At 44.9% G+C, this 24040-nt stretch overlaps 1 long non-coding RNA gene across 1 annotated transcript; it reads right to left on the reverse strand.

Moving 5' to 3' along the window:
• Window positions 1–1811: 1811 nt before the first annotated feature.
• On the reverse strand, window positions 1812–20686 carry LOC143840603 (uncharacterized). Its single transcript, XR_013232253.1, has 3 exons — window positions 20548–20686; window positions 4762–4887; window positions 1812–1861 (listed from the first exon to the last, which is right to left on the reverse strand). It is a non-coding gene; the product is annotated as an uncharacterized LOC143840603 (long non-coding RNA).
• Between the last annotated feature and the right edge of the window lie 3354 nt (window positions 20687–24040).

The following is a 24040-nucleotide window of genomic DNA, read 5'->3' on the forward strand; positions in this document are numbered from 1 at the left end:
GGGAACAGGGTTTCTAAGATACTGGCCTAGTTTATAGATTTCGAGGATTCTGTGGGTGCTGACCCTGCAGCAGACAACTACAAGTAGCTCACAAGTAGCTTGGTGTAGTGGTTAAACGCAATGGCCTTTGATTTGGTGAGCCGGGTTCAAATCCCCGCTCCTCCACATGCAGCCAGCTGGGTGACCTTGGGCCTGATAGTGCTGTTCTGATTCAGCAGTCCTGTTAGAGCTCTCTCAGCCTCACCTCCCACACAGGGTGTCTGTTGTGGGGAGAGGAAAGGGAAGGCGATTGTAAGCCACTTTGAGACTCCTTCAGGGAGAGAAAAGCGGCATATAAGAGCCAACTCTTCTTTTTCTTCCTCAGTAATATCAGGGCTCTCTCAGCCTCATCTCCCTCACAGGGTGTCTGTTGTGGGGAGAGGAAGGGAAGGCAGTGAAAAGCAGGGTATAAAACCCAACTCTTCTTCTTCTACCTGTTGGGGAACCCAATAAATTATCTCGCATAGGATGATGGGTGATATAGAGAAGTCAGAGACTCTGCCACGCCCTCCATTACGAAGAAAGAATGGATCTTCAGCCTAGTCCCCAAACGAACTGGACTAAAGTCAAGAATTCAGCTGAGCACATGCCTCTACCATGCCCAAATCTCTCTTCTCGGGGGAATGCGTCTTTGAACTCAGCGTCCTGGCGTGTTCATTACAGAGCAAGGGCCTCTTCCTTTCGAAGAGCAATTAATTAAACACCCCATGCTTCCTATACAATCAGCTTGCCAGGCTAATAGAGAAATCCTTCCCGGCGTGGCTCTTTTGAAAAATCATCATCTGATATGAATTAATATGCAGCCTCTCTCTCTCTTTTTCGGAAGACTTTAGAGGCCATTAATCCCCTTTTACCTGCCGTTTAACGCTCACCGGAACGCCGGGAATAAATGACTTCCAAGCGTAGATTGCAGCATACATTATGGATTAGCGTTCCAAAGGCGACCAAGATCCTCGTCTTCCAAAGAATTGATGGATATCCTCCTAAGCCTCAATGTTTAACACCCTCCGAGCACGAACGGCACCCCTCCAAGAAATGAGATGGCTTGACGTATTATCGAGAGTGAGAAATATTAGTTCAGAGATATATTAAACCCTACGCGTTGACATGGCCAAGTTTCCACTGTAATCGAAAGAGCCCTAACTCCTTAAAATGTGTAATTTTGGTTTCGCCGCGCTTTGAGGCCGAGCGCTTGCATAATTTATTATTTTGAAAATTGTTGTTTATACACAATAAATTATCCATCGATCACAGGAGAAATGACAGAGCAGAAGCCAAGTGTCTGAAAGAGCAGTTTAAAAAAAAAAAAACAGGGCAAGCACCCCCCCCCCCTCCAATGCATCACACTGAAGCCATCGTACTAAATCATTCTGTCTCTAGGAATATGTATGAACTGTAAACGAATGAGGCAGGCAATTTCGGTTAATTAGAATCAATAGGATCATCCTGTAATTAAAGCGTATCGATTGTGTTATACAGAAGGCGGCCCTAGGAAAGAATATGATTTCATGCCATTTGGGATGCAACCTTAAAAAAAAACTCAGAATGCCCAAGGTCAATTCTGGTGATGAATAAGGAACATCCCGCTTAGAATTGTCCTCTCTATGGTATTAAATGCCGTCTGCCTCTTTTGACAGAGCACAGCTGCCCCTCGAGAAGATTTCACGAGAAAAGGGAAATATGGTGCTTTCCAAAGCGATTGGGTCGGAATTCTTCATTTCTTCCCGCAGCGGAAATTTCTGGCGGAAGCGGGATTCCACTTTTCACATGTTCTCCCCAATGCTTACGCAGAAGCCAGGAATTCAAAATGGCTTGTTGATGTCTTGAAAAAACACCCAAGATTTCGTTCCAAAGCCAGTATTAACAGAGAAGAGAGATATCACAGTCGTCTGAGATTTTCACATGATAGTGGTAAACAATTTTATTGCTATATGGAAATGAGGGTTTCATTGAGACCATTTATGCACTGAAGGTTTCATGCTGTGCTGCAGGCTGGAGTTTTAGTCATGGCAGGTTGCCCCACCTTTTCCTGCATCCATATGGGGGAGCATTTGGCCTGGTGCACCTCATCCACCCCTGATTTGTGCTCCTGTGCAGGAGTTGGGGCAGTGAAGTTCCCAGTGCATAAACGGTCTGAGTGATACAAAAGTAGTAGTAGTAGTAGTAGTAGTAGAAGAAGAAGTAGAAGTAGAAGAAGTAGAAGTAGTAGAACTAGTAGTAGAAGTAGTAGTAGTAGAAGAAGTAGAAGAAGTAGAAGAAGTAGAAGTAGAAAAAATAGAAGTAGAAGAAGTAGAAGTAGGGTGCAATGCACTATGTGAACCAAAGGACCAATGCATTTCAGACCTTGTAGGGCCTTCTTCAAAGGTCTGGTTTTAATGCACACCAGTTCTTAACACATAAAAAAATATGTCCAGCAGCCAATAAAAGCTCCACAGTCAGAGCTGTCAAGCAGCAGAGTCACTTAATGGAAGAAGAGGTCTAGTTTTCAGTCATTCGCACTCTTCCAGAGGCGGCCCCAAATTTTCAAGGGTGTGTTTCCTTATTAGTGCATGTATTGCAATGAGTGAAGTCACTCATTAAGTGACTTTGATACTTGTCAGCTCTTACTTTGGAGCTTTACTGGCTGCTGTACATATTTTATATGTGTTAAGAACTGGTGCGTGTCAAAATCAGACAGAAGAAGGAGGAGGAGGAGGAGGAGGAGGCTTTTATTCCCTACTTTTCACTACTCGAGGGAGTCTCAAAGTGGTTCCAATTTTCCAATTGCCTTCCCTTCCTCTCCCCACATCAGGCACCCTGTCAGGCAGGCGGGGATGAGAGAGTTCTAACAGGATGGTGGCTGGCCCAAGATCACCCAGCTGGCTGCATGTGGAGGAGTGAGGAATCAAACCCAGTCTTCTAGATATGGTGGCAACCAGTGAGATAGCTTTCCTCCACAGTGACTCAATGGAGTGAGTGGAGCTGAGGCAGCTCAGTGGTGCTGCTATAGCACCAAAGTTCTATAGTGTTTGAGCGCTGTAGTACTTAACTTAGAATGTTCACGCAAAAAAGCCCACAGACGTTTGTGTGACAAAAACAGGTGGAGAAAAAAAGCGACACTGTAGGATACGGTGAGATTTTAAGCAACACAATGCTGTGGCACAACAAAACGGTAGGAAATGGAAGAAAGCCATTTCCCTAGAAAGTGATTTAACTACACCTTGCTAATTGGATGAAAGTGGATATGCATGAATAAGTAAATATATTCTGCTAGCGACTAGTTACTAAAACAGTTCTGTCTGGTATGATAGGAGAAATCCATTAGCAACCATTTACTAAAACAGAATACAAAGGCCGTTTGAAATTGGCCTAACACTGGGAAGATCTTTTAAAATGAACTTCTTATAGAATGATAGAATCGTAGAGTTGGAAGGAGACATACAGGCCCCTGCTCAATGCAAGATCAGCCTGAAGCATCCATGATGAATGTCTTTCCAGCCACTGTTTACAGACCACCATTGAGGGAGAGCTCACCACCTCCTTAGGCAGCCCATTCCACTGCTGAACTACTCTGGGAGCCGGTACCGTTTAAACCCATCACTGTGGGACCTATCCTCTGATGCCAACAGGAACCCTTCCCTGCCCTCCTCCAACCTTTCAAATCCTTCAAGAGAGCCATCCTGTCCCCTCTCAACCTCCTCTTCTCCAGGCTGAACATTCCCAAGTCTCTCTACCGTATATGTGATGAAGGGAGCTTTGCCTCTTGGGAATCTTGTTGCTCTTAAAGGCGCTACTGGACTTGAATACAACTGTTCTATTGCAGTACAACATGGCTACCCCCTGAAGGTGTCATGCAATATTTGGACAAAACCATCCCCATCCCCAGCTCCAGGTTGGGAATCTGAGAAGGACAGGATCTGCAGAGTGGAAGGATCTCAGCGTGGTGTAGTGGTTAGGAGCAGTGGTTTCTAATCTGGTGAGTTTGGTTTGATTCCCTGCTCCTCCCCATGCAGCCAGTTGAGTGACCTTGGGCTCTTTACAGGCCTAATAGAGCAGTTCTCACAGAGCAGTAATATCAGGGCTCTCACAGGGTAGGTGTCTACTATGTGGAGAGGAAGGGAAGGCGATTTTGTAAGCCGTTTTGAGACTCCTTCTGGAAGAGATAAGCAGGGTATAAAAACCATCTCTACTTCCTCAGTGTTTTGCAATGCCATAGAGTCCACCTTCCGGAGCAGACGTTTTCTCCAGGTGAACTGATCCCGATTGCCTAGAGATCACTTGTAATCACAGGAGATCTCCAGCCCAAACCCCCATCCAACAAGCTATGTTATCGACTCTGGTAAAATTAGGCCAACTGATTCTAAGGCAGAAGCATCTTGGTGAACAACACATGTGTTACCCACAGTTCTAGAAATGTTCTCTTCCTTAAACAGCCTGGTGAGAATTATATGCAGGAAACTGTGACCGACTATTCTCCCCGAATACACAAGGTAGCTTCTTTCACGCCATCCTTCAGCCCCAACATGAGTTTTCTGAAGCAGAAAATATGTCAGTAAAATGGCCAAATGTAATCGCTGGGAAATTCCTTTGGCTTTTCTTTGTTTTAATGACTTGGCAAGAAACAGGGGGCAGGACAGGACTTAAAAGGATACAGCCAATGGCCAACATTGTGCTGCATCTGTTTATTAACAGGCTCAAATGTCATATTATTGCCAGCGCAACGAATTACATCAGGGGACGCACCTTATTGTTGTGCTTTTCTGACTCGACAGTCGCCAGCGCCAGCTTTCGTATCACGCACTTGTCATGTGCAGCATGTAAAATATCCACGTTTCCATAGAAGTTAGGCACCTCTGACAGCTCACGCTCCTGAAGAAAAAGAAGAGTTGGTTTCTATACCCCACTTTTCACTAGCCGAGGGAGTCTCAAAGCGGCTTACAATCTCCTTCCCTTTCCTCTCCCCACAATAGACACCCTGTGCGGGAGGGGAGGCTGAGAGAGCCCTGATATTACTGAAGAAGACGAAGGAAGAAGAAGAGTTGATTCTTATATGCCACTTTTCTCTACCCGAAGGAGTCTCAAAGCGGCTTACATCCGCCTTCCCTTTCCTCTCCCCACAACAGACACCCTGTGAGGTAGGTGGGGCTGAGAGAGCTCTGAGAGGATTGCACTGTGAGAACAGCTCTACCAGGACTGTGACTAGCCCCAGAACACCCAGCTGGCTGCATGTAGAGCAGCAGGGACTCAAACCCAGTTCGCAAGATCAGAAGCGGCCGCTCGTAACCACTACACCCCGCTGGTTCCAGGACTTCCTTTTCTTTTTTATGTTTTAAAATCATCACTTCACACTTCTGTATCCCACCTAAAGGTGTTAGCTGAAGGGGCCCTCTGGAAGTCCCTCTTTAACTCCTGCTTTTCTTTTGAAAAAAATTACTTAGGGCTGGTTCCAGGTTTTGGGAGGGGGGTGGGTTGCAGAAAACAGGTGCGATTCAGACAATACTCGCCTTAAAAGGGAAACGGCCTAATTCAGTGTGAGACAACTTGCATGTGTTTGTGTGTGTGACTTGACAGCCTGGAAGAGACCTGAGGGAAATTTAAGTAACCCCGTCCTCTTGCATTCAGGTAAAGCTCTTCTATACTAATAAAGGGAGATCTAACGTTCGCTAAGCAGGTGTTCTAAAATGGAAACCAGGTCTGCTGGCTGTAAAACCTCATCTGATCACCACAGTGATTTTGCTCACTGTTCAAACGTACCAGCTGTGATAGGCCTGATTTAAAAAAAAAAAAAACAACCAGAGAGGATCCGCAGGTCTCCTAGGTTTTTTGGGGAACCAGTAGTTTGTTTTAACCTATGAACCTTCCCCTCACTTACCTGGCTCTCTAAAGGCAGTGAGTGTATAGGAATGAGTTCAATACCAAGAGCAAAGTCTTGTGGTAAGCAAACAGAATACAGAGACCACTGAGTAGGGATGCCAGCCTCCAGGTGGGGCCTGGTGATCCCCCGGAATTACACCTCATTTAGGATGGCTGAGGGGTTGGAATCCATGACTCAGCAGCAGCAGTTGACGATGATGGAGCATAATGCTCTTTTGGGGGTATAGGCAGAAAGACGGCCTCTCAGGTACACTACTTCAGCCTTTCTCAACCTTTTTACTGTTGAGAAACTCCTGAAACATCCAGGAGAGCCAGTTTGGTGTAGTGGTTAGGAGTGAGGACTTCTAATCTGGCATGCCAGGTTCAATTCTGCACTCCCCCACATGCAGCCAGCTGGGTGACCTTGGGCTCGCCACGGCACTGATCAAGCTGTTCTGACCAGGCAGTGATATCAAGGCTCTCTCAGCCTCACCCACCCCACAGGGTGTCTGTTGTGGGGAGAGGAAAAGGAAGGCAACTGTAAGCCGCTTTGAGCCTCCTTCGGGTAGGGAAAAGCGGCATATAAGAACCAACTCTTCTTCTTCTTCAGGCTTTGAGAATCCACAGGAGTGGAGTGATCATCCAGAATATGGTTGGGAAGTATAGCTGTGGACACGGCCACCTACAACCCCTCTCCTTCCCACCCCCTCCAGGCCCATATGATCATGTCACCTGAGAAATGTTTAACAATTTTTTAAAATGCATTAAAAATTAACTCCCACCCATTCGGGAAACCCTTTCAGGACTGTCAAGAAACCCTGCTTTACAAACTTTCCTTCCTTAACATTCCATGTCTCTGTTTTCCTCACTCTCAGTTCTCCTCGTGCAATCAATTCCGAGCAGGAACTGCGACAAGAGCACACAGGCAGTGAACACAGAAAGGTTAACAATATTGCGAGGCGCGCATTAAAATCAAATGACCTGAATGATTGCTTCGTCTGATCAGTACGCGAAGAGGATTTTGCATGAATCAGCAGAGTCCGAAAAAACAAAACAAAAAACAACCCACAAACACAAAATACTGCCTCATTATATTCTTCAGAGCGGAAGGACATGGCCATATTCACTGCACAGACAGTGCAGAAAGAATTTCTTTGTAGGCTCATCGGTATGGAACCAATGTCCTGAGAAGATTAATTGGATAATGCTCCAGGAGAAACAAATGAAGCAAGATAAGAGAATATGGCACAACATTATTTTTTTTAAAAAAAATAAAAAGCACCCCATACTGCTGGGCTAACATTTTTCAGTGCCGAGGAAGATTTCCCGAGTTTGGAGACAAGAAAGTTTCTGATAAGGACACCATTTGTAGTTGTGGGTTAACAAAACAGAAGAAAGAGGGAGGGAGTTGGGCATCTGTATTTCCCTTCATCTGTATTTCTCTCCAGATCTTAAAGTCCTAGATAATCTCATCTTGTTTCCTAAATGGAATGAATGCATTAGAAATCTTCCATTGTTTCAGGCTTTATTTCTAACTAGTAGTAAAGCCCATTGCTTTCTGTAATTCAACGGGTGTTAGCGCATGGTTTGGTGTAGGTTTAGTGCCTCACTTGGAAGCTGGCAACCCTAAGAGGAGGTCTCTCTGTGCATAGCAGTCTGGACCCTAGTCAGGTTTATGCACATCTAGGTAGTGTGGAATCCCGAAACATGAACCTACACCAATCTGGCAGCCTTACCTCCTCTCTGCAATTTTTTCTTGGCCTGAAATAGGCCAGGGGTGCTAAGTGGCTGGTTTGGTGGCTGCAGAGGCATTACACACTCCTGAGGCCCCACTTCCAAACCTCAAGGAATATTTTCAGACCAGGGACAGCCAGCCCCCAGTCGGGGGCTATTACAGCAGTGGTTCTTAACCTGGGGGTCGGGACCCCTTTGAGAGTCGAACCACTCTTTCACAGGGGTCACGGCAGGACAAACAGCTTGGCCGGGGGGGGGGGGCATCCAACAGAGATCAAAATAGAGCGTTCGTCTGTCTGGAGCAGCGGAAAAGAGCATTGTGGGACAAGAGGCAGAACTGAGCTGAAAAAAACAATTTATATACAGTCATGAACAATGGATCTTCACGCCATTGGTCAGTTTTGGTTTAATTTCTGTGAAAGAACACTGGCATAATTTTATGGTTGGGGGTCACCACAACACGAGGAACTGCATTAAAGCACAGGTAGTCAACCTGTGGTCCTCCAAATGTTCATGGAATACAATTCCCATGAGCCCCTGACAGCAAACGCTGGCAGGGGCTCATGGGAATTGTAGTCCATGGCCATCTGGAGGACCACAGGTTGGCATTAGGAAGGTTGAGAACCACTGTGTTAGAGGCTTCCTTCACAGCAGGCCTGAAGGGAAGAGGAGGTGCAGAATCCTGAGCAAGAGCAGCCATTGGCCCTGGGGAAGGGGAGAGTCGACCAATAGGAGTCTTTGGAACCTTCAGCATGTTGTCGGAAGCATGAATCACATTTTATGTACAAGACTGGCATATAGAGTACTGGGCATGCTCTGTTTGCCAGAGTGTTTGCTCTTTTTTAATTATTTGGGCCATGACAAAAAACGGTCCCCCGTCCCCCAAATTGTACGATGACATCATGATTTCTTTGGAATATTGTTTTGCCAACGTACAGACCTGTGTGCCTTGGTAAAACACTGGGGGATAAAGCAGCCTTAATGCCATCTGTAAGACTCTTTTGGGTTCCAGGGGTGCATGCATGCCCAGCAATAAGGCACAGCAATGAAAGCAACCATGATCGTAGATACAATGGCATCTATGGGAGTAAAGAGCCATGCATGCTCCCCTGAGCTACTGTGAAGAAGAACGGACTAAAATGGTAATAAATAGAGCTATCCACATAGGGTTACAGAAGTAATGCTTATTATGATTATTATTAGGTTTTGGTGGGACTGTCTATCTCCTTATGCTCCCTGCAGGACACTACGCTGTGCAGGTATGAATTTGCTGGCTGTCCCCGGCCCTCAGGACATTCACCTGGCTCAATCAAGGCCTTTTCAGCCCTGGCCCCAACCTGGTAGAATGAGCTCCATGAAGAGCTACGGGCCTGTAAGATAGAGCTCTTCAGCCAGGTGTATGTTGAGGCCATGGTGAGTCCCAGAGTTTCCATCAGTGGATCCCTCCCCGCATTGGTAAATCTGGATCCTTGCTCCCAACGAGAAAGAGCTCTTGGCCCTCTTTAGCTGGACAAGGAGTGTAGGGGGTTGGACTAGATGACCCATGAGACCCCTTCCAACTCTATGATTCTATGATTCTATTCTATGAAAGAGAAGGTGGGGGTTAGAACTGTGTATCGCCATCTTTTTAATGTTCATTGGTTAATGTTAATTTTAATGGGTTTTAATGGGGTCATACTGGGTTTTATTGTTTTATTGTGAACCGCCACGAGTCCGAATGGAATGCAGCGGTATATAAATGCAAAAAATAAATAAATAAAAATTATTAGTAGTACCAAAGAGACAAGTAAAGAAGGATGTGGATCAAATCAAGCCTAGTCCAAACTGAGGCATTTGTACCTGGGTCCCATTAGGAGAAGACAAGAATCAATGGAGAAGTTAATAAGGCTAGGAAAAAGTTAAAGGTAGCAGAAAAAAGAGGAAGATTCAGCATAACACGAATTGACTCAGTCAGAGTCACCGTGGTGTGGTTAAGAGCAGCAGCTTCTAATCCGGCAAGCTGCGTTGGATTCTCCGTTCCTCCACATGCAACTACTCACAGTCCTGTTAGAAGCTGTTCTCATAGAGCAGTTCTATCAGAGCTTTATCAGCCCAACCAACGTCCCAGGGTGTCTGTTGTGGGACACGGAAGGCAATTTGAACTCACTTTGTGTCTCCTTTAGGTAGTGGAAAGCGGGGTATAAAAAACAATTTTCCTTCTTCAAGGAAGCCACAGCCCAAATTTTGCAAGATCTGAGCGGGGCTGTTAATGATAAGACATTTTGAGAATCTCCACATGTCAGAAGTGGCTTTATGACACTTAAACCAAACTCTCCTATGAGTTTGAGTCCAGGGGCCCAAAATATTATTCAAGGTATAAACTTTCATATGCATGCACACTTCTTTGGATATCTTCAGTATCTGAAGAAATATGCATTCACACAAAGGCTTATATTTTGACAAAACTTTTTTTGGTCTTAAAGCTAGCCCTGGACTCAAAATTTGTTCTGCTGCTTCAGGCCGAAAGAGCCACCTACCTGAATCTACCTCCCCTGTACAGTTTGGTTATGGAAATAGGTGGGCTTCTTCTCCGCTTCCAGAAGCTGTCTTGCTTCCAAAACATGCCCAGGTTTTCATTTCTCGGCTTCATGATCCACGTCACAAGCCCTTGGTTCTTTTCTTCTTCTTTCCCAGACAGGAAACGCTGGAAGGAGATTCCCTCCAGCCAAGCCCGGCATCTCATTTGCCAAGCATCGGATTCCACCTCTTGAACTTTAAACTGGAGAAAATCCATACAATCATGACTATTGACCGAGAAGCCAAATAAAAGGGGGCAGGGGTGCGAAAGAGGTGAATGGGAACCTGACGAAGAGTGGTGGATACTCTATTAAAGGAAGATCCTGGGTACGACGCAGACGAGGTCGAGGGAAATTAGGTCCATCGTGTAGCTGAGATGAGACAATCGCTGTTTGCTGGTACAGGCCCATGGGAATTCCTCACTTGTTACATTTTATTTGGGTGCCTCCCATCACAAATGACTTCTGGAAATGAGTTTTGAAGGGGCTTTACCATGTAGGGTTTCTTCTTCTTCTACCACGTACCGTGGAGAAAAGGTTGTGGTGAAAAAAAAAAAAACCAAAAGGTGGGGGGGGGGAATAGAACTGGAACCCCAAAAACCCTCAACTGGTAACAGTCAGGACCTACAAAGGTTGAAGGTCTGTAATGTTGTTCAAATTATATTACTTTTATTGTGCACAATTTTTAAAAAACCACTCTAGGAATTAAAAACAGATGTCCAGCCCGTAGGCAATTGCAAACCAGGGTGCTATGCACGATGTGAACCAAAAGACCAACGCATTTCGGCCCTTGTAGGGCCTTCTTCAAAGGTCTGGTTTTAATGCACACCAGTTCTTAACACATAAAAAATATGTAGGGCAGCCAATAAAAGCTCCACAGTCAGAGCTGTCAAGTAGCAGAGTCACTGAATGGAAGAAGAGGTCTAGTTTTCAGTCATTCGCGCTCTTCCAGAGGCGGCCGCAAATTTTCAGGGGTGTGTTTCCTTATTAGTGCATGTATTGCAATGAGTGAAGTCACTTGTTAAGTGACTCTGATACTTGACAGCTCTCACTTTGGAGCTTTACTGGCTGCTGTACATATTTTATATGTGTTAAGAACTGGTGCATGTCAAAACCAGACAGAAGAAGAAGGAAGAAGAAGAAGAAGAAGAAGAAGAAGAAGAAGAAGAAGAAGAAGAAGAAGAAGAAGAAGAAGAAGAAGAAGAAGAGTTGGTTCTAATATGCTTCTTTTCTCAACCCGAAGGAGTCTCAAAGTGGCTTACATTCACCTTCCCTTTCCTCTCCCTACAACAGACATCCTGTGAGGGAGGTGAGGCTGAGAGAGCCCTGAGATTACTGAAGAAGAAGATTTGGTTCTTATATGCTGCTTTTGTCTACCCAAAGGAGTCTCAAAGCTGCTTATATTCACCTTCCCTTTCCTTTCCCCACAACAGACACCTTGTGAGGGAGTTGAGGCTGAGAGAGCCCTGATGTTACTGTTTGGTCAGAACAGCTTTATTAGTGCTGTGGCGAGCCCAAGGTCACAGCTGGTGAAGGCACTACAAGGGCCGAAATGCATTGGTCTTTTGGGTCACATAGTGCATAGCATACTGGCAATTTTTTTTTTTAAATTGTGCACAATAGAAGTAATATAATTTTAACAACAATACAGACACCCAACCTTTGTAGGTCCTGACGGTTACCTGTTGTGATTTTTTTTGTTCCAGAAAAACCAACCAACCCTGGCATTCTCTTGGTCTCACAGAACGTTTTCATGGTTCTTTGGATTCCTGCTGACATCCTTGTAGAACTTTTACCTTGAACAAAACTAAATAGTGATCAGGGATGTGACCCAACACCCTGGAGTATTCCACAGGAAATAATGCTAGCGACCCAGGCTTCCTGGACTCTAACTCTAATAAAGTCATGTTAGTTCTGATCGTTAATAAGATGCTGGGTTCATATTAACAAAAGCCAAGATGCTACAGAAGATGCTACAGAGTGCTGAAAGACATACAAGATACGTACTGGGAAATTGCTATTTGAATTGGTTAATACTAACAATCTTGATAAGCTGGGTTTTTTTTTTTTATTTGTCCAACCGTGACAACTTTGTCGCTTGCCAAATTCCCTCCGCCAGCTCAGAAATTAACAGTATGCTTTGAGGCAAGTAATGTAGCTAATGATAACAACCTCTGCTTTTTTATTCCGTCAGATCTGTAAGATAAAACTGCTGCGAGCCGCGATCGGCTGGAAGACTTGTCCTAATATTTGAACAGTTTTTTTGCTATTACGACCTAATTTGCTGAACATTAAAATGGGACAGCTATTCAACACCCATCATTACCATCCGAGGATGGAGAGCCCCTTGAAAATGTTACCCGATGCTGTCTTCACATCCTGTAGCAACTGTAAACTATTCTCCAGCATATGAGATCAATGCTCTCATGGGGTTCTTCCATCATACTGGGAATCCCACCACCGGCTCCAAGGTGGTGTCAAATATGAAGGATCATAGGCTGATTCTGCATGGGAGGGGGGGAGAGAGGAACCTTGGTGGGTGCTCAGATGGCAGCAGGGCTAATCCCTGATTCCACATGATGTCACTGCCAGACCGGTCCACTCCTGGAACAAGCATGCTTTAGGGCTCTATTGTCCCACATTATTTTCCACGTTCCCTTAGCCACCCTGAGGGCCAACAATTGCTTACCATATTTTATTCCATACAATTGACAGACTTACTAGCTTATTATAAGCACCTAAACAGAGTATCGTGTCCTGCTCTCATTCGGCCTCACTTGGAGTCCTGTGTTCAGTTTGGGGCACCCCAGTTGAGGAGGGATGTAGAAAAACTGGAGCATGTCCAGAGGAGGGCAAAAAAGATGGTGAGGGGTTTGGAGACCAAGACGTATGAAGAAAGGTTGGGGGAGCTTGGTCTGTTTAGCCCGAGAGGGGATCTGATAACCATCAAGTATTTAAAAGGGTGCCATGTAGAGGATCAAACAGAGTTGATCTCTCTTGCCCCAGAGGGACGGACCAGATCCAGTGGGATGAAATTAAATCAAAAGAAATTGTGTCTAAACATCTGGAAGAGGTTCCTGACAATTAAAGCAGTTCCTCAGTGGAACAGGCTTCCTCGGGAGGTGGTGGGTTCTCCACCTTTGGAGATTTTTAAACAGAGGCTGGATAACCATCTGATGAAGAGGCTGATTATGTGAAGGCAAAGGGGTGGCAGGTGACAGTGAATGAGCAATAGGGTTGTGAGTGTCCTGCATAGTACAGGGGATTGGACTAGATGACCCAGGAGGTCCCTTCCAACTCTATGATTCTATGAATTGCAGATACCCTATTCTTAGTCAGACCAAAGGTCTATAATAGGGTATCCTGACTGATCACAGTTCTCAAAAACAAGAAATACATGCACATGAAGCTAAGCAAGACTATCAATCTATTGATATCAGCCCTACCTGCTCTGATTGACAGCACCTTACCAGAGCCTCAGGGCAGTACCCACCCCCACCTGATCACTTTCAATGGAGGTACCACATAATAAACTTGGGAGGTATCTTCGCTTGCCTGACCTACAGATTCTTATCATCATCATCATCATCATCATCATCATCATCATCATCATCATCATCATCATCATCATATATCCTTCTAGCCGAGGATTCAAGGTGGCCTGTAAAAATTTAGAACATTTAGGCACCCAAGACCAGCCTTACTCTTGCTGGATGCAAGAATTAGATAGGAAATTATTGAGCCTTGGCCTAACAAAGGTTGATTTATGAAGACTCGTGGAAAGCTAATATCTATTAATTATTAAGAAATGCATAAAAGACCTAGATTATACCAGCTCGATTTTACGAGCTCGGAGAGTATGCTCTACCCAGTTCTTTGGCATTCTTCCCTCTCCAATTATCCCAGCTTATATTAGACATTTTGAGAGTCCTTCACTATTATAGAGCAGTTTTGGTTGCACACCTAAGAACTACCTCTTTGTCAGTCTCATATGGGAGATGTAGCTCATATGCAAGATGGACCTCTTCAGCCAGGCGTATGGTTGAGGCTGGGCTGAGGTCCCGTAGTTACCATCTGCAGATCCCCTAGAACTAGTGAGATCAGGACCCTCGCTCCTAAGGAAAGAGCTCCTGACTGTAGCTGAACAGGGGAGGGGAGATGGGGAGTTAACCGCAATGAATTGTCATCTTTTAATCATAGAATCATAGAGTTGGAAGGGGCCACACAGGCCATCTAGTCCAACCCCCTGCTCAAGCATCCTAAAGCATCCAAGAAAAGTGTGTATCCAACCTTTGCTTGAAGACTGCCAGTGAGGGGGAGCTCACCACCTCCTTAGGCAGCCTATTCCACGTATTGGGGATTTTATGGGTCAGGTTGTTTTATTCTTTTATTGTAAACCACTGCGAGTCATTGAGAGCAGTGGTAAGGTAAAGGTAAAGGTATCCCCTGTGCAAGCACCGAGTCATGTCTGACCCTTGGGGTGACGCCCTCCAGCGTTTTCATGGCAGACTCAATACGGGGTGGTTTGCCAGTGCCTTCCCCAGTCATTACCGTTTACCCCCCAGCAAGCTTTTTTTTTTTTACCGACCTCGGAAGGATGGAAGGCTGAGTCAACCTTGAGCCGGCTGCTGGGATCGAACTCCCAACCTCATGGGCAAAGCTTTCAGGCAGCTGCCTTACCACTCTGCGCCACAAGAGGCTCATGAGAGCAGTGGTATATAAATTAAAATATAAATAAATAAACAAACAAAGAAAAAAATATTGTAGTCTGCATTATTCAGATGGACTTAGCCAATGCAATTTGAAAAATCCCTATCTCATATGATACTGGAATGCCTTTGAGATAATTCTTATGGATTGCCCATCTTAACTACATTACCTTCCATCACAATTTCTTGGTGGACAGAGACCCAAGGATTACCTTGGCAGTGGTCAAGTACCTTCCCCTTATATTTTCCTTAAAGAAATAAATGCTCCTTACTTGAAGAAGGTAAGTCATGTACAACAGGGGTAGTCAACCTGTGGTCCTCCAGATGTCCATGGACTACAATTCCCATAAGCCCCTGATGTAGAACATTAAGATGGCTAATTTTTTTAAAAAACCCAAGACATTCATGACAGTACTAGTGCCAGCTGAACACCACAAAACCTTGTTTCTTACAGAAAATCAATGTGAGAGCAATACAATGAAATGGGACTTGTTAATTTTTTGCTATTAGAATATGCCCCTCCTTGTAGATCCCAGAGTATTTTTGGACAATGACTATGAATCGGCTGCCTAAAGGGCTGGCGAGTTCTCCCATACTGGCAGTCTTCAAGCAGCAGCTGGACAGATCTTTATCCTGGATGCGTTTAGGCTGATCTTGCATTGAGCAGGGGATGGGACTAGATGGCCTGTCTGGCCCCTTCCAACTCTATGATCCTATGATTCTATGATTCTGTATGCTTTTGTGCGTGCTCCGTTTTCTAGGGCGATTTCGCAGTCTTGATGAATATGTATAGTTGTCATATAGGTGAGTCAGGCCACAGGTAGTCACTGGCAGTCTTCAGGCAAAGGTTGGATACACACTTTTCTTGGATGCTTTAGGATGCTTTGGGCTGATCCTGCATTGAGCAGGGGGTTGGACTAGATGGCCTGTGTGGCCCCTTCCAACTCTATGATGCTATGATTCTATACCAAACTACAGAAGGGCCTGTCCGAATGCCTGTCCGTCAGCTCTTTGCGTTCTCTGATAGATTACGTCCCTGTGGATTAGGGGGAAATGATATTATTGATCACTTTCTCTTTGAATGCCCTTGGGTTTCGGATGTCAGAAATTAGTGGATATCCCTTTTGACTGGAAAGAATTTTGTTTTGCCGTTGCTAAGTGGCGGAGAACAACAAATGACTCTTCAGCTAGCCAAAGATTTGATAGCCACGATAACTAGTCGGTCTTTTAACCGCCCTTAGGATTTACTTGTGTTTTCTGTTTTGTGACTTTGGTTGAATGAACAGTGACGCAAGCAAGAGTCGTAGCGGTGCAACCGAATAGATTTTTTTTAAACCCAAACCGCCCACCGATAGCATTTCAAAGCAATAATACTTCAAAGCACTAAAGCCCAGCCATGAAGTAAATAATAAGAGAACAGCAGGGGAGGAAATCGTGACAATGAGAATCCTGTGCTAAAATTATGCTTTGATGAAGCTCTACCAAACAAAGCATCAACTCAAACACCTGTTGTGCTGTTGTAATAAAAGCACAGGAGGAAAAACACATAGCTTTATACTGAAGGTGTCCAGTTTGGGAAGGTTAAAATGAATTAAAATGCCATGATTGAATGGGGAACGTGTGAAGCCCTTTGAACAATCGTATGTACAGGATAAATCCTGATGAATGTATATGTATATGTATATGTATATGTATATGTATATGTATATGTATATGTATATTTATTTATTTAGATTTATATACCACCCTCCCCGAAGGCTCAGGGCGGTTTACATTAAAACTAGTCAACGATACATGAAACAGTCTTCGTTAAAACATACAGTAATTAATAACAGTGGTTGTAACCATATAACAGAATAATGTAACAGTATAACAATATAATAAAATAATATAACGATGGAACAGTACAATACCACAACAAGGTCCAGAGCGCTCTGGTGGAGTTCTGGGAGGAAGGGGGGAGAGGGGGGAGGGGGAGGAGGGGGGGAGCGAGGGCCCTTCATTCGCTGTTGGTTGTGCCTGGTCTCAACCAAATGCCTGGCGGAGGAGCTTCTTTTTGCAGGCCCTGCGGAACTGTTTAAGCTCCGTCAGGGCCCTGATCTCCTCCGGGAGCTCGTTCCACCAGGCGGACTTCTTTAGGCGGATATACTGTATATGTATATGTATATGTATATGTATATGTATATGTATATGTATATGTATATGTATATGTATATGTATATGTATATGTATATGTATATGTATATGTATATGTATATGTATATGTATATGTATATGTATATGTATATGTATATGTATATGTATATGTATAGCATACACACACACATACACACTAGGGGCAAAGCCCGTTGTGTTCAGGAATACACTAGATGGGGGGGGTGGAAGAACTCTGCAGATGGCCTTTCCCTCCCCCCTCCCCCAGGACCCAGAAAGGCTGCAGGGGCAGCTCTCACATGGCAGGGATCTGTAGCCTGCAAGCATTGGAGGAATGTGGAAGGAGGAGGGGGTAGTCAGGGATGGGGGATGGAAGGTGATTGGCTGGTTGCTGGACAGACAGGCAAGCTGGTTGGAGGAGGAGGCACTCAGGGTCAGGACAGCCACCTGAGTGGGTGAAGTGCTGAGTGGCATTTAATCCATGAGATCAGCTCCTCCTCCAAGGCCTTACCAGAAATATATAGCGGAACAGACTGCAACTTCTTGTGACATTTGAGAATGGCACAAAGGAACACATTCCAAAGAACTAAGTAAAGAACGTGATAGACAGGTATATAAAAATGTAATTGATGGCAGTTACTATGGCCTACAGTGTGCTTTTCAATTGAAGAACCCTATGTTTTGGAGCCTGAGACTAGCCTACCTTGCGGAACATTAAAATTAGATGAGCCCTCCAGTTTAAGTGGGAAATATAGGATTTCTTTTGCTTTAAATAAAATATATTTTCCTTTATTGCATTATCTTCTTTCCGAACTCTTCAGGGTCCTGGCTTTATTAATAGCTGGGATGGGATTTTTCCCCCCTTCATTTTAATGCAGCTAAAAATGGATGTCGTGAAAAGACAAATGCGCGCGCATGAATCTGCAGTAATAACAATAATTAATAAGCAATCCGCTGCCGAAAGTTTCTTCAGAACTCTGCAGGGGACTGGCGATCGTTCACATTCCCCTTCAGCATTGAAAATGCAATTAATAATTTACCACTCCCCCTGGTATAAACAATGGAAGCAATAACTATGCATGGTATGAGATCTAGGAAATCACCCAGGAAATTAACATTTTACCCGGAATGAAAGAGTAGGGGAGAGCAGCCCGGCAGAACTACCTTTGGAATTTATTGCCGTAGGATTGGGTGGCGATAATCGATTGCTTACATAGTCAATTACTTGGTTGATAGCAACTGAAAACGGTCTTGGATTCACTACAAAATATTTTGGCTGGGACCTGCTGGAGCACTTTTGTGGACTGGATGGAGGAGGGCCTTCCTTTCAAGGTTTCAAAACAAGGCTGAGCAGAGCAATAGGGCGCCGGCCCTTGGGTTGGATCTTCCGGGTCGATTCCACTCATGGACCGTTTATGCACTGGGAACGTCACTGCCCCAGCTTCCATGCAGGAGCACAAATCGGGAGTGCATGAGGTGCACCAGGCCAAATGCTCCCCCTTGTGGGTGCAGGAAGAGGTAGAGCAACCTGCCATGACTAAAACTCCAGACTGCAGTCCGGTATGAAACCTCCAGTGCGTAAACGGTTATGGCAAACCTCCCTCCAGCATGAAATGACTTCTTCCAGTAGAAGAGGCGTGTTATGCCACAGGGCCTGCAAGACAGAGCTGCTCCCCCCAGGCATACGGTCAAGGCCTGGAAAGTCCAACAAAAAGTGCTGGCCCTGATGCCAGGAATTTAGGAAGACCATTCCAGAAACTATGACCTCCCCCTAATCTGACTGTAAATTTGTTTGGGGTGCGGAGACTTTTAGACCTTTAGCTGGGTTCTGAGTCTCTGCAGAGCTGTAGAGTAACAGAACGTTTTGGAAGTCTGCCGTTATCCAGACAGAGCACAGATTCTTTCAGCATTGCATTTGGCTCTCTATATGCCCTTGGACTTGTTTTGGCCCTCATGTTGGGCAATTGGTGAGAAGCAGCAGTGGTTGGCCATTGCAGAGACTTCTTTGGGGGAGCTTCCCTTCCAAATTCCTACTGGGACATTGGTAAGGTGACCAGATTTTAACATTGGTAAAGCGGGACACCATTGACCGGGAGGGGTTCTTCATTAAAAATTTGGTCTATATGGAGCAACAAAAAGTTTCATAGAATGCATAGAATGCAAAAATAGTATTGTAATATATATATTTTTAATTTCAACAGGTGCCCCCAGGTGCCCCCAGATGTCCCTCCAAGAGTGGGACAATCTGGGCAGAGTCTGCACTTACTTTCTTTATTCCATTGTCAATCCTGTTGAATTCAGATCGCTTTGAACTCGGGTCTTCCTCTCCTACCCCCCCCCATTGAAACAGGAAAATCTGCACGTGGTTAGGGTAGTTCAGAAGGGGGGGAGCCAAGCCTCTTTTATTCTTTTCTTGAAGGGGGGGGGAAGAGGAGCCAAGCAGGGAGCCTCTTTATTTTCTTGGAGGGGAGGGGGAGAGGATTGAAAAAGGCAGAGAATGGAGAAAAAATCCAGGACCGACAGAAGTTGAGAGAAATTAGGGGCTTTTCCTTTAAGGCAAGCATGTCACATGACCATGTGTAACCTATCAGAGGTACTCTACCACGGAGCTTCCTTTCCCAATCTGGATATTGAGGATTAAAAGCAGTCTGAGATATTGCACAATAAAGGTAGGGTCACTCCGGATCAATCCTTCTTGCTGCAGAAGGAAAATTAAAATCGCCCCAAATCCAAACTTATATTTATTCAAGTGGATATAGTTCACATTCTGGTTGCAATCAAAATCTGAGAGAGAAGCCTAATCTGAAGAAGACTTTCCCCCTATTACAAATGGCCAGCCTGCCTGGCATCATGCGTGTGGGAGTACAAGAGCATTTGGCTCCACGGAAGGCCATGTAGTAAGAGTGAGAAGACGAACAGAGAGAGGTGAGAGGTCAGAGGCCAGCTCCCAGGTTAAAACAAAGCGAGGGACCCCATTCCAGGAGATAATACCTGTACACCCTAAATGATGCTGTGCCCCCCCCCCATTGTCCAGGAATGCCAAGTCACTCACTACAACAGGACTAACCCATTCATGTGAATGGCCCATCCCGAACCAAATGCAAGCAGAATGCAGTGTTTTGTTCTAAGGAAGGCAGCTAGAGTGGTTTCTCAGTGATGGGTTCTCCATCTTTGGAAATTTTAAAACAGTGGCTGGATAGCCGTCTGACACAGAGGCTGATTCTGTGAAGGCAAAGAGGTGGCAGGTTACAGTGGGTGAGTGATAGGGTTGTGAGTGTCCTGCACAGTGCAGGGGGTTGGACTAGATGACCCAGGATGTCCCTTCCAACTTTATGATTCTAAGGCCGTAGTCACATCCACCTATCAGCTATTAACCTGGCTTGGCTGATACCTATGTTGTCTTGGGCCTCCTTGGATGAGGAAAAATTGGAGGACACCAGCTCCAGCCCCCTGGTGCTGCAGGAAGACCACCAGACAAGGCAGAAACTGTCAAGGCATCTTAGCCTGCAATCACCATGCCCTACCTTCAGTCCTGAAGCCAAGGATAGAAAGTCGAAGCAGAGGCCCTGCAGCTTCCACACTCCCAGGATCACTAGAGCTTTTGGAATGCCAGAGAAGGTTCCCCAAGAGGGAGTTGCAGGAGTTGGCACTGGACAGTTGACAGCTCAGCACTGGGAAAACTCTGCCTCTGAGATGGAGTCATTGCAGGATCAGGACTAACAGGCATATAGGCTGCTCAGCCACTGATGACTTGCACCTGTCCCTGGATGACTCAGCGGGGTGAGGAATCACACCTGACCTTGATTGACTCCTGATAAAAGCAGAGAGGAAAGCTGCAAGTCAGTGTGGAGATAACTTGGTTGAAGTGTGTGATGGATCTCATGGGCTGTGGCATGGCTTGAAGTTGCCTTTCTGGTTTCAGACTTGTGCTTTTTGACTAGGTTTGACTACAAACTGGGCTATGCTTATTAGCACTTGTTCCAGGGGCCTGCCTCAACTGAGTTACCTGCATTAATATCACATGAATAGTGGAAGCAGAAGAGGTGGGGTGTGAGAGCCTTGCTGCCAGCTGTAGTAAGTCAAGATTGGAGCACTCGCCTCCCTCTCTATTTCAGGTATTAAAACCCCTGTGGAAGGCCATAGCCAGAAGCTGATTGATGTGAGCCAGAGGGCTGCTAGCTCTTGCTTCATAGCCCTTGACTTTGAATAAACCTGCCTAATGGATTCCAGACCAGGAGTGAGCAGGTACCCTCTCCCCTTCACTGGTAGTCTAACTGTGTGTGTGAGTCCCTGGTTGGGAGAAAATATATTAGTGAATAAAGTTGTCAATGCTTTTTTCATCTCTGGCCACTGTGCTAGCAAGTCTGCCAAGTTTTTTTTTCATGATTGCTGTCTCTTGCCATGATGTTGTGGTTAAGCTTCCATCTCTGGATGGTGACATGGAGTCTGCCAGTTTGGTGTAGTGGTTAGGAGTGTGGACTTCTAATCTGGTCCCCACATGTGGCCAGCTGGGTGGCCCTGGGCTCGTCACAGCACTGATAAAGCTCTTCTGACAGAGCAGTGATATTAGGGCTCTCTCAGCCTCACCCACCCCACAGGGTGTCTGTGGTGGGGAGAAGAAAGGGAAGGCGGCTGTAAGCTACTTTGGGCCTCCTTCGGGTAGAGAAAAGCAGCATATAAGAACCAACTCTTCTTCTTCTTCTTCAGTAATCTCAGGGCTCTCTCAGTCTCACCTCCCTCACAGGGTGTCTGTTGTGGGGAGAGGAAAGGGAAAGCAACCATAAGCCACTTTGAGACTCCTTCGGGTAGAGAAAAGCAGCATATAAGAACCAACTCTTTTTCGTCAGTAATATCAGGGCTCTCTCAGCCTCACCCACCTCACAGGGTGTCTGTTGTGGGGAGAGGAAAGGGAAGATGATTGTAAGCCGCTTTGAGACTCCTTCAGGTAAAGAAAAAGCAGCATATAAGAAACAACTCTTCTTCTTGCCACTGCCCTTTTCACCTGAATGGGTTAGCCTACTTATAATGATTTTATTTTCTGGAATCCAAACCCTACATTTCTTTCTACTTTATGGCTCGCCCCCCCCCCCAGCATTCACCTTGTGTTTGACAGGTGAGGATGGGGTTCCTCTCCCACCATGATAATTTCTTGAACTTGATCAGGCACCAAATGAATTAATGATCCCAATCATTGTGTCCTCAATGTCACTTCCAAGGAGATTCATTCCCCTTCCCACTCTTATACTTCGGAAGATTTATCTGACTGGATCATATCCCATATCCAGCTCTAAAACATCTTGATGTCTTATTAATAAGTTAATTGAATCCCACAGTTACTCTTGGTGTGCTAATGCACTGAGGCTTTTTGTCATTGACTGATAGACAGTGATGCCTGTGAAGATACTTAATAGCTGCTTTCATGAAAGGGGGAATATTGAGAGCTTAAATTATAATAGTGCAAATATTAATAAGGGGACACCGATAAGCTCGTGTTAGAAAACTACTTACAACAGTAGATGATGCGAGATGGATCTCACTCCTTTGCCCATCAGTACAGGCTGTAGCAAGAATATTTGTAAATATTTATTTGTACTTAATAACAGGAGATTGACCAATTTGCATCTTCTATTTTGGGGTACTGTGGCCTTTCTTACATGCACAGCTTACTTTAGATTTTCCAAGGAGATTTGGTAGAGCTTTACCTGCACTCTGCGCTTATTAAAAAATCAGATTTTTTCTTGGGAATCACAGAGTATGTTGTTTGCATACCAATGAGAAAAACTTGACAGTGTGGGTTTGTTTGCTTTTTTTTTGGTGCCCTGTGATTGGTCTAACTTTATTGGCCTGTTTTGCTCTGGATGTGTTTTTTTTATTGTAAATTGAGATTCAGTAGCCATGTTAGCAAAATTAGTGGTTCTTCCCCCTTCCTCAGCGTACACACTCCACTACCACTTACATTTTCTATTAATTTCTGTTTGTCTTTTCAAATAAGGGTCTGAGAGTACTAAAGGGTCTGAGAGACATTTCAAATAAGGGTCTGAGACAAATTTTTTTGCCTAATTTAAATGCTGAAGAAAAGCATGGAAAGATTGTGCATGTATATTCTCTCTCCTCATATCGTTCTGTTGTTCCCTAGCCCAAAGTGACCAGCCTCCTACCCATGGCACCTTCCTCATAAGCCCAGACCAAGGAAGGGGGGAAGATGATAGAAGGTGAAGAATGAGAGGAACGACCTCAATGTGGTTCATGGGGAGTGGTCTCTGAGAGGTGGGAAAAGTCAAGAAGAGGAGGGAAATCTGAGGCAATCCTTATGCTTCTGAATTGCTTTCACCTTGAGAGCAAAGCGAGGGGGAAAAACACAGAAAAATCTGTCTCTCAAAATACAGGGAAATGAGAAGAAAGTAAATAGAATGCTCAAGGGAGGAAAATCCATGCAGACTGAAAAAGAAAGACTGACACATGTGCAGGGTGAAATGGAGAAGGCAAAAGAAAACACATTGGGAATGCACCATGAAAGCAAAGTAAAACACCAATGCACAAAAGGCCTAAGATTCACCTGCCTTTGTTAGTTATTTTAAGCCTGCTAATCAGATTAGGCAATCAAGCTATGGATTCCGTGGAAGCTGTATGTGCTTTGATTTCCAAGGGTATAGCTTTTGGTCCAGTTCGTTGTTCCATTGTCTAGATTCCAAAGTGTTTTAGGTAATTTACACATCTCTATATATTCTGCTTCTCCTTGTAAGAGAGCATGGAACACCTGTTTACCCGATGAAAAAGATCCAGGGTGAGTTTTTGTTCCTCCTGTATTACAGATAATTTGCCAGGGCATGGCATAAGCCTTTAGTATAAACTGAAGGGCAAGGGCTAAATAGTTTTGACCTTGATTCTTGGTCCCTTGATCATAGCCTGTCACCCTCAATTGAATCAAGCCAGTGGAATCAGGATGAGTCTAGGAACTGAGATCTCGTCCTTTGTTCAAATTACACTTTTGTATTTGTAAGCCAGTCTGAATCCCCA

The sequence above is a fragment of the Paroedura picta genome, chromosome 6, assembly GCF_049243985.1.
Source record: "Paroedura picta isolate Pp20150507F chromosome 6, Ppicta_v3.0, whole genome shotgun sequence".
NCBI lineage: Eukaryota > Metazoa > Chordata > Lepidosauria > Squamata > Gekkonidae > Paroedura > Paroedura picta.